Source organism: Protopterus annectens, chromosome 14.part0, assembly GCF_019279795.1.
Source record: "Protopterus annectens isolate FY-2018-M chromosome 14.part0, PAN1.0, whole genome shotgun sequence".
Taxonomy (NCBI): Eukaryota; Metazoa; Chordata; order Ceratodontiformes; family Protopteridae; genus Protopterus; species Protopterus annectens.
In genome coordinates, this window is record NC_056748.1 from 397902813 (window position 1) to 397908812 (window position 6000).

Genomic DNA, 6000 nt, shown 5'->3' on the forward strand with positions numbered 1-6000 from the left:
CCGACCCCACCCCCTGCCCAGAAAACCACAGTGAAAAACTTCTCTAAAGCAAATTTCACACTCCTCAAAACCGAGATGGAATCCTTCAAAGCCCCCGGGCCTGTGGAAAATATGTCCCAGACCACAGAATCCTTTATAAACGCATTCTATGAACACCTTCAGGAATGCATGGATCATGCAATCCCAAATAAAACCAAGACCTAATCCTCCAGAGGCAGACGTCCTGTCTGGTGGACCCCAGCCATAAACAAACTATACAATAGAAGGAGGAAGCTACTACATGATAGAGCAAAATCCCAAAAAGGGAAGGCATCTCTGATCAGTATTAACAAAAAACTACGGGCACTCATAAAATCGTCTAAGGCCAGCTTTGAGAGAAAAATTGCACAGGACACTAAGGATAATCACAAGGCTTTCTTTAGTTATGTTAGGAACCTGGGTGGGAATTCCCAGATATGCTCAGAATTAGTCCAGAATGACAAGAAATACACCGAACCCACAGACATTGCCAACATCCTAGCTGACAGGTTCAGTGCAAACTCCCCCCCCCACCAAAAGGGCAAATATCTATCCCAGCAGAGTGCTGCCCCTCTGACATCTCAGATGCTCAGGTAAGAGCCGCTCTCTCCAAAGCAAAAAACACAGCATCAATGGGACCAGACGGTGTCCCGGGCTGCGTCCTACATGAACTCCAAGAAGAGCTAAACCCAAACATAAAACTACTGTTCAATCTCAGCCTTACTACAGGATATGTACCCAAAGAGTGGCATACAGCAATAGTGGTCCCTCTCCACAAAGGTGGTGCCTCAACGGATCCTGGAAACTATCACCCATAAGCCTGACTAGTTTGGTCTGCAAAGCTATGGAAAGGATCATCATGGACCTCATAAATAAAGATATTGGGGACCTACAGACACTGGATCCTACCTAGTTCGGCTTTATTAAGGGCAGATCCTGCCTCTTAAACCTGGTCGATTTCTTTGAAACAGTCACCAAGGCTATTGATGAGGGGAAGGTGGTCCAGACAGCCTACCTGGACCTCGCAAAAGCCTTCGATACAATACCCCACTTGGGCATTATAGATAAGCTCACCAGCTTAAATATAAACCCCTATGTCACTAGATTGGTTGCAAACCGGCTCAAGGACAGAACCCACATGGTTAGAATTGCTGGAGCTATGTCAGACACCAAACCAGTTACAAGTGGCATCCCACAAGGCTCAGTCCTGGGACCTCTCTTGTTTGGTGTATATTTCTCGGAGGTACAGGCCAACATTGAAGGACTGTGGCTGACCTCTTGTTCGGTATATATTTCTCGGAGGTACAGGCCAACACGGAAGGACTGTGGCTGACCAAGTTCCAGAGCCATGGCCTCAAGCTAAATGCCAAAAAGTGTATAGTCATCCCCTTTGGCAAACACAAAGTGCCCACAAATTACCACATAGGTGGTAATCCATTAAGTACAGAAGAAGTAATTAGGGATCTGGGAACCTAAGTTGATAGCAATCTCTCATTTGACAACCACGTGGCCAAAGTGGTTAGAAAAACATTTTATATAGCCCACCTAATCATGAAGGGATTCACATCTAGATCAGGGGAGGTCATCGTGCCTCTTTACTCATCCCTCATCAGGCCCATAATTGAGTACAATGACCCTTTTGGGATGTACCTTACCAGACACCTGCAGCAACTGGAAAGACCCCAAAAGTACCTCACCAAGAGGATCAAAGGGCTCAAACAGATGCCATATGCTGCCCGGTTAAAGAAACTCCAGCTCTACTCAGTGGCATACCGCCTGCTCAGAGGCGATCTGTGCCTGACGTATAAAGCCATGTCCAACCCGGAATTAATGGACATGCTGCACCTCAGAAAATCCAAATCCCATCGAGCTACGCGCTCTAGAGACTTGAACCTCACCACTGAAATAAATAGGACATGCTGGAGGGACTGATTCATAACCCAGAGGCTCCCTTCACTCTGGAATAAAATCCCAGTCCAGGTTAGGCAGAGTCCCTCATTGACTCTCTTCAAGAGGAATCTTGATGAGCGGATGGGAGATCGTAGGTTTACCCCGGGTATCGCTTCTGTGTCACTGTTAGACAGAGGCTCGAAAAAGGGCATAGCAAAATTAATTTAAAATGGCCTGCTGAATCTAGCTTTGTTTGTATGCTTGTTGTTTGTTTGCTTGTTATTTCCCTGAAATGCCAATTCCACCTAAAACGCGGCTTTTCAGTGCTTCTGTGGATCCCTAGTGATATCTGCATTGCTTACTGCACTTATTTCCTTGTTTCACTTGAAAAAAAGTTACTGTTTGTCATTTTTGCATTTAAGTTACCTGTAACACAGTCGCAGGCTACACACTCAAGTGTGCTAGCCTCATCTGTGTATTTTCAAGGGACAGCTTCAGGTGTGCTCTCCGGTCCATCTAGTGAATCTGGGCATCCTGAGGCAATGTTAAAATTGCCTCATGTACACAGACAACCCCCTCCTCCTCCCAACGAACACAAACATATGTGAGAGATGCAGCTACACAGCCAAATTGGAGGCTAAGCTCTCTCAACCCATGACTGGATCAACCAGTCACAAGGAGAAGGGCAACACTAGCACCACATTACCAGACTCGCATAGACCAGCCATAACTGCACCATAAAACAACTCTCAGAAACACACAAAAACATACTCGGAGGCTCTAAATAAGAACCTGCCTGAACAACAGAGACCTCCTAAGCATACACCCAAGCAACCCCCACCCCACAACAGAAACCAGGTAACACATACGTCACAATGTCAGTGTGCCAAGCAAAAACAGCCCCTAAGGCTAAATAACACACTAGTAATTGGTGATTCTATCATCAGGCACACAGACGTCCCACTCACTAGACTGAACAAGGAGAAGGTTACCGTAAGCTGCCTGTCGGGTGCCAGAATCCACCACATAACACATGCACTCAGGTCACTCCACAACAAGTACAAATATGACTCTGTTATTGTACATGTTGGCGTAAATGACCTGAGACATACCTCCCTGGACTACATGAAAAGAGACATGGAGGAGCTCTCTGACCATGTAGGCCAGGCTGGTATGACTCTGACTCTGAGTAGTATCCTGCCCTCACCCAAAATGATGCCAGCATACGAAGAAAAAATTATCAGTTTCAACAATTGGTTAAACTACTGGTGTCATTCAAAGGGGATCCAGTACTTGTCAGCCTGGGACGACATGCTTGACAAGCCACGTTGTTTCGCCAGAGACGGCTTGCACTTGTCGCCCCTGGGCTTTCGAATACTGGCCAAGACTCTTGCCGCCCCAATACTGCCTTTTTTAGGCAAGGCTCAAAAGACAAACCCGCCTCCATAAACAACAATAATAAACAAAAAACTGAGGGTAATGCTGCTCAACGCCAGAAGTCTAAACCTCAAAATGCACACACTCAAGGCTCTCCTTAGTATGGAAGAAATCAACGTATGTGCAGTGACAGAAACCTGGTTCAGGGCTCTGTAGAGCACCCGAGCACTACCAGGCTATAACTCCTACCATATCTTTAGGTCCCAAAACCAGGACCGAAACACAAAAGGAGGGGGTGTGTCCATATTCATCAAGAACACCCACACTTCCAGGTTAGTAGTACAGCACGCGGAATCTGAGACCATCCAAGTGCAATTGACAGTGGGTAAATTGACTGTTCAATTTATAGCTTGCTACAGATCTCATACCTTGTCTCAGGACCCTCACACAGCATTCCTGAGAACATTAGAAAGTATGAAGATTCTACCCAACGCCATGCTACTGGGTGACTTCAACTATCCAAACATTGACTGGGAAAACTACTCAAGCTCAAACTCCCTAGCCCAATGCTTCCTTGAGTTTATAAACTCAAATGCCCTTGAACAGCTGGTCACCACTCCCACAAGAGGTGACAACATACTGGACCTGGTCATCACCAACATGGGGAACCTATGTTCCACACCTGAGGTAAACTCATCATTGGTAAGATCAGATCACAAACTAATCACACTGGACATTCATCCTGACCCCCCCCCCCCCCAGTCAGGGAAATCAAGGTAAAAAACTTCTCTAAAGCCAACTTCACACTACTCATGTCCGAGGTGGGAAGTTTCAAAGCTCCCAATCAAATGGAAAATGATGACCCATCGGCAGAATTCTTTATAAGTGCATTCTATGAACACCTTCAAGAATGCATGGACCGAGCCATCCCAAGTAAAATCAAAACCAACTCCTCAAAAAAGAGGAAGCCAGTCTGGTGGACCCCGGCCATAAATAAACTTTACAACAGAAGGAGGAAACTCCTGCAAGATAGAACAAAATCCCAAAATAAGAAGGCATCTCTGATTAACATCAGTAAAAAACTGCGCTCCCTCATTAAATCATCCAAGGCCAACTTCAAAAGAAAAATAGCCAATGACTCTATGGATAACCACAAGGCCTTCTTTAACTATGTCAAGAGTCTAGGGGCAAACTCTCAGATATGCTCCGAGCTAGTGCATAATGGCCATAAATACACTGAACCAACCGACATTGTCAACATTTTGGCTGACAAGTTCAGTGCAAACTCCCCCCCCCCCTCTCCACCAAAGGGGCTAGCACCCATCCCAGAAGAATGTGGCGCTCCAGATATCTCAGACACACAAGTAAAGACAGCCCTTGCAAAGGCCAAAAACACAGCATCAATGGGACCAGATGCTATCCCAGGTTGTGTCTTACACGAGCTTCAAAATGAAATAACCCCCCATCTCAAATCACTATTCAAACTCCGCTTCTCTACAGGCTATGTACCCAAAGAATGGCGTACAGCAACAGTCGTACCACTCCACAAAGGTGGTGCCACAACTGACCCTGGGAACTATCGCCCTATAAGCTTGACTAGCTTGGTCTGCAAAGCCATGGAATGCATTATCATGGAGATCATTAACAGGGACATTGGGAACCTCCAGACACTGGACCCCACCCAGTTCAGCTTTGTTAAAGGCAGATTTTGCCTTCTGAACTTGGTCGACTTCTTTGAAACAGTCACCAAGGCCATAGATGAAGGGAAGGTGGTCCACACAGCATATCTGGACCTCGCTAAGGCGTTCGACACCATCCCACACTCAGGAATCATGGACAAACTCACCAGCTTAAATATTAACCCCTATGTCACGAGATGGGTTGCCAACTGGCTCTCAGACAGAACCCACACGGTAAGAGTGGCAGGCGCCATGTCTGACTCTAAACCAGTCACAAGCGGAGTCCCACAGGGCTCAGTCCTGGATCCCTCCTGTTCGGTATATATTTTTCCGAAGTACAGGCAAAGGTGGAGGGACTGTGGCTAACCAGGTTCGCAGAAGACTGTAAATTGGGTGCAATAATTGACTCTCCAGCTGACACAGACATCCTGCAAAAGGGTCTCACAGAGACAAATACCTGGTGTCAAAGTCATGGCCTCAAGCTAAATGCCAAAAAATGCATAGTAATCCCATTTGGGAAAAACAAAGTACCTACAAACTACCACATAGATGGGAATCCACTAAGTACAGAAGAAGTAATTAGGGACCTGGGTACCCAAGTAGATAGCATGCTCTCCTTTGATAACCACATAGCCAAAACTGTCTGGAAATCCTTCTATGTGGCACACCTGATTACAAAGGGTTTCTCATCCAGATCCAAGGATGTGATTGTGCCCCTTTACTCCTCACTCATTAGGCCCATAATAGAGTACAATGTCCCATTTGGGATGTACCTCACTAGACAACTGCAACAACTAGAAAGACCACAGAAGTACCTCACTAAGAGGATTAAGGGCCTTAAACAATTACCCTATGAAGCATGACTAAAAAGCTGCAGCTTTTCTAAGTCGCTTACCGTCTGCTCAGAGGTGACCTATGCCTGACCTATAGGGCCATGTCAAACCCTGAACTAATGAACATGCTTCACCTCAAAAAAATGAGATCCCTCAGAATCACTCGTTTTAGCGACTTGAACCTATGTACAACAATAAACAGG